At 39.8% G+C, this 10,977-nt stretch overlaps 1 pseudogene across 1 annotated transcript; it reads left to right on the forward strand.

The window, feature by feature from the left end:
* The first annotated feature begins 2,604 nt into the window (after positions 1-2,604).
* On the forward strand, positions 2,605-9,939 carry LOC311183360 (ras GTPase-activating protein-binding protein 1-like; annotated as a pseudogene). Its single transcript has 2 exons — positions 2,605-2,772; positions 8,731-9,939. The product of its transcript is annotated as a ras GTPase-activating protein-binding protein 1-like (transcript).
* Positions 9,940-10,977: the final 1,038 nt, after the last annotated feature.

Here is a 10,977-nt window from a genome sequence, read left to right on the forward strand (position 1 = left end):
CCACAATTAAATGTTTGTCTAATTCATCTTTTCTATATTCTTTAATATTCTTAAAGGATTATGCACATTTTTCATCCTCTTGAATAAATTGTAATGAAATGTGTAACTTGAAAGCACGCTACCTGATCTGAAAATAAATATGCCTGGCAGGATGCTACCGGAACTCTGTTGCCAGTTGTACTTTCAATGCAAGATTCCAACATTCCCAGGTTTTCCTTTTATCACTATCTTGCACAAGTAAATTGTTGTAAATGTGTGCATTGAATATGGCATTTGGGTCCTTCACTTATGATAAAATGAGACACTCTTCAGAAAATCTATAGCATGATAGAATTAGGCTTTAAAGGAGCAAATTTAGTAGTTAAATGAAAAAGAAAAACAATGATAGCAACCTTATTAAATACTGACAATAAAATTACCACTAAAGGGTATGTGAGATAAACAGAGTTCTAAGAAAATGATAGAATTTAATTTGGGAAAGGGACACAGAAGGAAAATCACAAAACTGATAGTAAGATACTAGTATATTCTGTTCCAATCTTGTTTCAACTTGGGAAAGTCATGTTCCTTTTTTAGATGAACAATTTTGAGACTTAGGGAATAACAGCAGTAACAACTCCCAAATCTCAGTGACTTTAACCATAGTGGATTAACCGTGAACTCAACTTCACATCATGTGAGCCAGGATTATAAGAAAACAACTCCAGGGCCTCTCCGGTGGTGCAGCGGTTGAGCACTGGGCTGCGAAGGTGCCCACAGCCTCTGCAGCGCCAGTTCGATCCCCAGCCACCAGGTGAGGGTCCCACATGGCTCGCAGACCTCTCCTGCCGCCCGCCGCTCCCCTCAGCAGTGTACCTCGGTCCTTCTGCCTGCTCTGCTCCCGGCTCTGGCTCTGGTGAATTCTCTCACCCTCCCAGGCTTCTGACTGTACGCAGTGCTTGTATAAATAAATAAATAAATAAATCTTTAAATAAACAAATAAACAAACAAACAAATAAATAAATAAATAAAGCAAAACTACTTGGCATTTGAAACTCTGCATCTGTTTCCTTCATTTTGGGTTACAAATCAGAACCCAAAGTGGTAGCAAAACAATAGCAACTTTCATTGCATTCAGTGTAAACAAAAAGTCTTATCAGACCACTCATAGTCTTCCAAAAATCTAGTCAAAGGATACATTTTAACTTCATCTTCACCTATTCCCCCAAATACAATGGTTTACTTGATCACTGTTGACAAGTTAGGCACTTTTCTTTTCCTTTATGTTTTCTTGTATAAATGCCTATTAATATCAATTTTTTAAGTTTCAGCTTAAAGCTACTTCTGCAGTATCAGCAGATTTTTGTTGTTGTAATACCCTCTCCTATAACCCATATTACTTTTATACTGATATTATGACATGTAATACATTCTTCTCTATACTTTAAGTCTTGTATATACATGTTTGGTTTTTTGTTTGTTTGTTTGTTTTTTGGTAGACCTTGAGGGCAGGAACCACTTTATTGATCTATTAATCCCACCAGTTACAATTCTATGAGCATTTGCATGCCTACTATTTCCTTGATTTGAAATAAATTCCCACTGCTCCTATAGTACACTGCTTGCTTTCAAAGTACCTTGTCATTACAGAAATTATACTTGCCACATCTGAAATATCCCTGGCTCTCTCTGTAAGACCAGACAGTTTAGATTTAGGTAACCTGAGCAATTTCAAAAATCTAAGAACATTGTTTAGCTTCTCAAAGATAGGAATTTTGATAACTCATGATGTCACCACGGAAATCCTGGAAAATAATTAACTTGAGGCCAGTTCTTCATGCTGGGAGAGCCATAAAGGTCATGGAGAATTCACTGTCCCAACATCATAGCAGTGGAGTCTGCCAGACACAAAGTTGGGCTCCACTTGCCCTGGGATTCAGGGAGATGTGGAAAGCATGTAGGAGTCCTACAAGGCCCCAGTTAGTGTTCCCTTTTAAATGACACCATAAATTCATGTGAAGACTAATATTCTTTTTACTTGACACCATAGACTAATCTGAAGACCATTCAAAGGAAAATAAAACTGGACATATAAGTTCCATGCAAAGGTATTGTGTCAAATATGGGGGCAGGTGGTACAGGAAGGCTACTGATACCAGAAAGTCAAACTCATTCAGCTTACTTTCCTTTGTCGCCCTTTGGGTTTACCCCTGAGAAATGGTCAAAAAATTTATAGCCACAGCTAAACAGCAGAATGAAAACTGGAAGTCTTCTGAAAACTATTATCCTTATTTGATAGGAACAGAGGCAGAAATTTCTCCTTGAAAATTACATCTTTCAAGTCACATCTTAAAAACAGTTCTGTGATGAGGAATTCTCCCCATGGAGACAGCTTGGCAGGGTAAACTAGAAAACAGCACACTGTTTGCACCAATAATGCTGTGGTCTGAATGTGTGGAGAAGCTGCAGGCAGGAACCCATTTGTGGTTGCAATATGAACAGGGCCTGCATTGTTGGTGCAGTGGCAGGAGAAAGTTCATTTTGACTTCAGGGAAGCATCACTGAAATTGTTTTAGCTTTAAGAGTGTTACCACAAGAAAAGAAACTGATGTGTGGTGGGAGACAATGGTGAGTGTTGAAAACAATGTGCCTCCATGCCTAATGGCGATGCTCCCCGAGAGCTTTGAAAATAGAAGATTGCGTGCAGTTAGAAATGGAAGAATGGGTGGTGAGCTGAGACAACTGGAACCAGATAAATTGCCAAGAAGATCTCAGGGACTGCTGATTATAACTGTAAGTTAACACAGTTGTCATCACTGCCATGGCCCCAAAATAAACAGCCTCTTTGAGATGAGGAAACTTAGGTCAGACAAGATGAATGTTGACACTAGTGAGTGAAAGCTAATGCTTTCTTTCCTATTCTTTCTGCCTTCTTTTGTCTAGAGCTCTTATTTTCTACTTCTATTTTCACAAAGAATCAGACATCCTCTTGTTGCTGTTCATCATCTGCCCAGGGAATTAACTTAGGATTCTTGATAATGCATCCATTTCTGAACTTCTGACTCTGTCAGATTAAACCATCCAACCAATCTAAGTTCTTTCTTTGCTAAATGCAAAGGGCAAGAAGTAACTTCTTCACACAGTCTGAAGTGTGCATAGACTAGAAAACTACCTGTGGACAACCTGTGGACCAACCCAGCTCCGTGAAGTGATGGACAGGGCTGTGATCTGTATATTGGTAGTTTCCAGTGGTGATACTGTTATTTACCAGGCACCTTACCAAGTCTTGGTATTTATTAAATGGGGATATTAGGTTAACTAGTATCTATGACATAAGTGAGTTCTGAGATACTTTCACTCACATTTGATTCAGATTGTGTAAGACAGTACTATATATTTGTTGTCACTCTTGGAAATTTCAAAACTTGGATGGACAGGGGGAAGTGGCTATTCTTCACAGTCATGAGGAGCTGTCTGCCATGTTTTTCTCATTTAAGCTTGTAGTCCCAAATGCCTGCGCTCACTGTAGGCAGCTAGCAATATATGAAAAACACATTACGTTCCTGGTAACATTTTCAGCTATTGGAAGTTGTTTCAAATCAGAACTCAAGGAAAGAGGCAGTTTTCTAATCCCTGGGTGAATTTCATTGTGTCCCTCTCTGCTATTAATTATTTAACCTTTCATCTTCACTGCAAAGGGAGGATGGGGGCTATGGATTTAAAGAAGATGACAGTCATGTTCTAAAGGTCAAGCACTATTGCTTATAGTATTTTACAGCTTAAAATTCAGAAGAAAAGGTCCTGCATACAGTTTTCTTTAACTACTTTTTCTCTTTAGCTGAATCTTCTTTAACTGAGAAATTGAATAAGAGTGAAAATGAGTGACCAAATATTATTTTTCTGCTACTTGCTCATATTCCTTTGTCATTATTCCTGATGGTAACTGGTTAAGAAAGTCAGGCATTGAAAATGCCAGACTACTAAATTGTGAAAGACACTTAGAAAATGCATCCTTGTATGCTGGACACAGAACAGCATGTGGAGGGGAAAATGAAGTCACTGAATCTTCTCAGCCACTACTGGACAGTAAAAAATCCAAATGACTTCTAGAGAATCCCATTCACTTGAAGGGTTCCAGGACTGCCACAGAAATGAGTGTTATGACTGAAAAAGATACAACTCATATATATTCATGAAAACTTCAGAAACTGCATTTAACATTTGTGAGTCTGGTTTCTTTCAGTCATACCTCTATTTAGTGACTGTTCTAAGAACTCAAAATGTAGAAGATACCATTCAAAGACCTAGGAATAATAAAGTGACTGGGTTATTATTCTAATAGAGTTCTCCTCCTAGAGATGGTAACAGAAAATCAGCAAGCAAATATGTTATTTTTTCCAGGAACTATGGAGAAAAATTGAGTGAATATAGAGTTGGGACAAGAAACAGAGTTTGAAGAAAGCATCCCTGATGAAGGGATTGCAGCTTTCTGGGGGATATAAGGAAGCAAAGCATGTTGGAATTTTGGGAAGCCAGGGCATTCAAGACAGGGGCAATACCTGAAAAGGTCGTGGAGAAAGCAGTGTGTCTGATGTGTCTCAAGCACATGGGGTGGCGTAGCAACGGCAGCGATGATGCTTTCCAGATGACAAGATGTACTCACTGCCTGGATGTGTGGGAACAAGGTCCTCTTGTCCAAGTAACCTGATTAACTTATACTTATTCACCTTAGTTTTTAACTTCTAAATATCTTTTAAGTATCTTAAGGGAAGTTACATAATATGACAGGATACTCTAAAATGGACATTTGAAAGAGGTCTATTGAAAGGCAATATTAAATTCTAAACTATAAAAATCAAAGCATTTCTAAGTCGATAACTATTTAAAGGGAAATACTATTTTTGAACTTTTTATATTATGCTATTGGGAAAGTAGTCTCTTTCACCTGCAGGGAAGATGGATGTCAATTAATCTGAAAGAAGTCACTGAGGGAACATGGCAGCACAGAGGTCACTAGTCAGTCTCTGAAGAAGTCAACTGATCTTTTTACTTCTCATCTGAAATCTGAAATCTCAACATGATTCTGCAAGGGCGATGATAAAATAGCTGGAGAAGAACCAGTACTGAAAGAAAAAATAGCCTGTATTGATCAAATATAGGTCTTGATTTCAACATTGTGCTGAAAATTCTCTACTGTCATCTTTTTCCAGACTGCCCTTCATAAAATACGTGGAAGAACTGAACTGAGCAGAGTTGTTAAATCTCTAAATGATATCACAATAAAATGAAGTTATCTTGGGTCACACAGAACCATGGAATCTTAAAATAATGAAATGAAATCGATTTCCCTGTGCTAATAGGAGCATAGAAGAACTTAGGCTGGAATCTTGCTATCCTAATTGCCAGTCCTTTCTCAATGCAGCCTGTTTCACACTGCCTCTTCACAATTTTTTTAATGTACATAATTCATGATAGTTAACAATATAAAATTATGAAAATGATTTATTATGTTTGTAGCAAATTCATTATCACTTTTAAACAACACATCTGGTATATAGTTCATGGAATAACTAGCTTTTGTATACTACAGTAGTGAAAAAGTCAACTAGCATATCTGTCTCTTTTTCCATTTTATTAAAAATGTTATTTTATATATATATATATATATCTGCATCTACATATCTCTCTTTATATATTTCTATATATATGTCAGTAATAGTGAATTGCTTCTTACTGAAATTTCCCCAAAATGTCTTCAGAATGAGGTTATGAGGTTTACACAATCTCTCTCTGGACAGAGATGTTGCCCTTATGGCTGGCTTTTGGCAATAATTAAACAGATTCTGTTGCCTGCATACTTCAAGGGGAGCAATAAATAGAAAAATAAAAGTCTTATAATCAATATGGTATCCAAACATTCTATGTTGAATATAAAGTATATTTCAGGATACATTTGGGGAAGTAAATGGGGTGAATTGTATCCCTTCAAATTCATAGCTCAACTGGTAATCTCCAGTGCTTCAGAATGTGACTGCATTTGGAGATAGGCCCATTACAGAGGAAATTAACATAAACTGAGGCCAGGCCTTCCTGGTGCCTAGGGGGCAGTCTCAGAGTTACCACTGAAAAGGCCCACCATGATGGCCTGAGTTCCATCCCCAGAAAGGGAACTAACCCACATGGTGCAGCAGACCTTTCCTGTTTTGCTCACTGTTCTCCTTAGCAGTGTTTTTCAATAGGTCTGCCTGTTCTGTTCCCCACTTTTTCTCTGGTGAATCCTCTCACCATCTGCCCCCACACCTCTCCTGCACCTCTAGCCTACATTCCAGTTCTTCGATACAAAATTAAATAAAATCTTTAAAAATAAATAAATTGAGGTCATATATGTGAACCCTAATCCAATGTCCCAGTGTCCTTATAAGAGGAGGTGATTAGACACAGAACATAAATAAGATCAGATAACTATATGGGAGTAAGCCAGTCATCTATAAGCGAAGGAAAGAAGTTTCAGAAGAAACTAACTGCCAAAATTATAATCTTAGATTTCTAGTCTCCAGAATTGTAAAGGAACAATTTTTCTTAGTGGGAAGGTAAACTGGTATAGTCACTCTGCAAAACAGTATGAAGAGTTCTCAATAAATTAAGAATAGAAATGCTCTATGATCTATATATTCAATTTCTGAGTATCCAAAGAATACAAAACCACTAATTAGAAAACACATATGAATCTCTATGTTCATTGCAGCATTGTCTACAATAGTCAAGATATGGAAACATACTCAGTGTCTATCAATGTTATGTGTGTGTGTGTGCATGTGAAATCTTATCATTTGTAACTTGAATGGAATTTGCCGGTGTTATGCAAAGTAAAATAAAATCATACAGAGAAAGAAAATGCTGTATGTTTTCACTCAGATGTGGACTATAAAGAAACAAAGCAAAAACCTAAGCAAAACAAAACAAAAAAAAAAACAGAATCTTAGATAGAAATAACAGATTGGTAGTTAACAAAGGGATAAAAGGATAGAAGGCAGGTAAAAGGAGTAAAAGAGATTAATTGTATGGTGATAGAAGGAAAGTAGACTTTTGGTGGGGATCATAATATAGCATAGACAACTGCCAAATTATAATGTGTGATATTATAAACCAATGTTACTTTAATAAAAATTTATTGAAAATTAAAATCTGTTTTTAAATTCAACCACCAAGTGATATTTATAATGATAACATTAGGAAACTAAAATATTATCTGTCCTTTTTTTTTTAACATTCCTTGGAGTGTAAGCCTAAACATTTTCATGGTGCAATAGAAGTTGTATTTTTTGCTGCAATTATAGTTTTTGAATATAATTATTATGTTATGAAATAATGGTATTTAATTAATATTCACCTTTCAACTACTCCAGCAATATGAGCCTTAGTATGATTCCTTTCACAGCTTTTAAAATTTTAATAGAGGTGAAAATTTTGCTTTTACTGATAATAACATATTTGAGACTTATGTATGCAAAAGTCAAGTTTCTGCATTTATATATTAATATACAAAAATGAAGGCAGAACAGCATCAACATAGCAATAAACAGATTCACAGAAAATTAAGATTCTGATTACTCTAAATAAAGTCTTTTTCTAAATTTTACGTAAAGGAAAACAAAGCATTTCTCATACCCGAGTGGTATTTTCTCCTTTTTTCTCTTTATTCCAGTAGTCTCCCCATTACTCATGCCATGTCCCCCATCATGAATGGTTTGGAGTTTTTCTTTTTCACTTTTCTGTATGTTTGGATCTGCCCTACCTTAACCCAAAACTCTCTCTGAAATGTTTTCCCCCTCTAGCACCACCATTTTATTTTTAATCTCCCAATTGTTGCTATTGGTTAAAATGCAAAAGTTAACCTCTGATAAATCACCAAACTCACAAATGATAAAATACCAACATCTTTCTTATCTCCTTCATGGATTTGTTGTGAGGATTAAATATTAAAGTGGATATAACACTATAATGTAAAATAGAATTGCACACTAGAACTGCTGAACTAACAGACATCAATACGTACTTTAAAAGACTCTGCAGTTTAATTTACCAGATTTTCTTTTGCTTCTTTGCATGCAAAAAAAATTCAATACATATTTTCTGAAAACCCAATCTCCATACAGAATTAATCACTTTCCCTGCTATCCTTCTATGCAATCTGGACATTTTGCTAAGATAGAATTATATCATTCTTTTTTAGAAAGATGTAACTAAGACACAGAAATGTTTAATACTAAGCCATCTTCATACTTACTGGCTAGTAAGAGATGAAGCCAAGCTTCCAAGCAAGGGATACTAATATGAAACACATGCTTTTTTATCCATTAAGATAGAGAGGCAGTGAAAATACCACTTTATATAACAGAGAACTTGACTTAATAAAGTAATTAATGAATTCACATTTTATCACTATAAATCCGAGAACTATACACTTTCACTTACCAAAGATTAACTAGAAATAATCCTTTTGAACTAGAGACACTACTTCCTACTACACAGATAACCAAACCCATCAGTTTCTTACTTACCTGTGGCTGGGCTTCATAATCACCTGGAACATCATTTTCCGCAGAGCCGGGACAACTGGTAGGGAGTAGGGAGTGGTTATTCAAAGTGACACCAAGTGCCCACTCAGCGGCATAAGGGCTTTTCGCTTTCCGCCCTGGAGCCTCCGACGTGGCCCTCTGGGCCTCACCCAAAGGGTTGAACTGACCACAGCAATGGTCACGGGGCAGTCCTGTCCCTGTTGGCTGGCTGGGAATTTGTGCGGCAGTGTTCCTGCCAAGGCAGGCAGACCAGCTACACAGATTTTATGGAAAGAACTCTTACTACGTCCATCGGGGACTGGATTGAAAAGGCAAGCCAGCAGATGCCGCCGACGGCCAGGAGGAGATGCACGGGAAAGTGATGTTGCAGAACTTCACCAACTGCCACATTCAGATCCGCCACGAGGACGCTCACCCCACCCTGAACGCCGGCGCGATGGTCCAGGCCATGGGGCTGCTCTCCAACAACTACCAGGCGCTGGGGAGCTTCATGCAGACATCTGTGCATGCTCCTGAGGGCTCTGTCACAAATCAGTTCTACATTCACAATGATGTCTTCAGACACCAAGACGGTGTGTGGTGGTTTTGTCACTGACCCCCAGAAGGAATCTGAGGAAGAAGTAGTGGAACCTGGGGAAAGACAGCAGGCACCTGAAATAGGACCTAATGATTCTGGAACGTTCTATGATCAAGCTGTCAGCAATGAGCTGTAAGAACATTTAGAGAAACGTGTTGCTTACCCAAGCCTGATCCTGAGCCAGAATCGGAGCAAAAACCTGTATCTGAAATCCAAGAGAAGACGGAGCCAGCACTGGAAGAGGCTGCTCACCAGGATGCTCACAAGCGCTCATCTGAGGTCCCTGCGGACGTCGCCCGCTGTCCAGCAGGACTTGCGGACATTGTCTGGAGGTTCTGTCCAGCGAGTGGAGCTGCACCAGTGACTGGGATCCACCCCCGGGGTGAAACTGCAGATTCAGGCCTAGTCTCAGATTCCACCGCCGAGGCCTCAGGGGCACGCGTGCTAGAGCAGCGAATACATACTCCCCCTCAGAGGCGACTGAGACCAGTCGGTGAACAAGGTGATGCTGAACCCCAAAGAAGTGACCGACACCCCCAAAGTCACCAGCTCTTTCTTGGAAACCTGCCTCACATGGTGGACAAATCGGAGCTCCAAGATTTCTTTCAAAATTACGGCAACGAGGCGGGGCTGCGCATCTGCAGCGGCGGCAAGCCACCCCATTTGGGGTTTGGTGGCGTTGAACGACTTGGAGCCTGTTCAGAAGAGCCTCGGCCCTGGGCCCACCGTGTTCCGCGGGGAGGTGCGCCAGAAGGTGGAGAAGACCCCAGCGGGCGGGAAGGCGCCGGCGGGGCAGCCACCTGAGCGGTCCCGAAGGCCCCCTGGGCGCTCGGGCCTGGGTGCGCCGGGCCAGAGCCCTGTGGGCCGGAGCCGGCGGGAGCGGCGCCCGGGCGTGGGCGGAGGGAGGAGGGGCAAGAGGCGGAAGCGGGACTTGGGCTTTTGGGCTTGCGGCCTTGGCTCGGGTCCTGCGCCCCACCCTGCCTTATGTCCTGGGCCTGAGCTCCTCCTCGCTTTGAGCCCCTGAGGCCCTGAGCTCAGGCGGAGCCCAGCCATCCAGGCCCAATCAATGGTGATGTCCATAGACTGCTTAAATTTGTAAACTTCACTTCTGTGTTGTTCGCCAACCCCCCCCACCCCGCCCCCAGTCCTTTACTTCCAATTTTGTGGGCCGAAATTTAGGAAAAACAGATTTTTTTAATTTATTTATTTTTAAATTATTTATTTATGCATGCAAGAGCTGGGGTACAGGCCAGAGATGCAAGTGGTGAGAGGATTCACCAGAGACAGAGTGGGGAACAGAACAGGCAGACTGACCGAAATACACTGCTAAGGGGAGCAGTGGGCGAGGCAGGAGATGTCTACTGCGCCGCTTGTGTTACTCCCTGGCCGGGGATCGAACTCGTGCTATAGAGGCTGCAGTTTCCTTCATAGTGAGTTGCTTAACCCCTTGAGCCACCAGGGAGGCCCGAGAAACAGATTTTTAAAGAAGAAAAGAAGACTGAATTTCTTTGCTTAGTTTGCATATATAGACTGGATTTTTTTTTTTTCCAACGGAGCCATTTTCCCCAAAGGAGTGTGCCTTGATCATTACTGACATTTGGTATGTTGCTTTCCTTCATTGGAATATTTATTTTCTATGTTGTTTAACAAATGTGCGAGAAATACAGGTTTATAAACACTTTGAAGGCAGGTAAAACCCAAATAATTTCTTAGAAAGGAGCAATGCCTTTGGAAAAAAAAGAAAATTGTGATTATTGCTGGTTTACTTAAAACTGAATAATAAAAGGTGTCAGTAGAGTTTTTTAAAAATGGCATCAATTTGTTACCTCTCTATCAAACTCT

Source organism: Talpa europaea (assembly GCF_964194135.1).
Source record: "Talpa europaea genome assembly, chromosome: 13".
Classification (NCBI taxonomy): domain Eukaryota; kingdom Metazoa; phylum Chordata; class Mammalia; order Eulipotyphla; family Talpidae; genus Talpa; species Talpa europaea.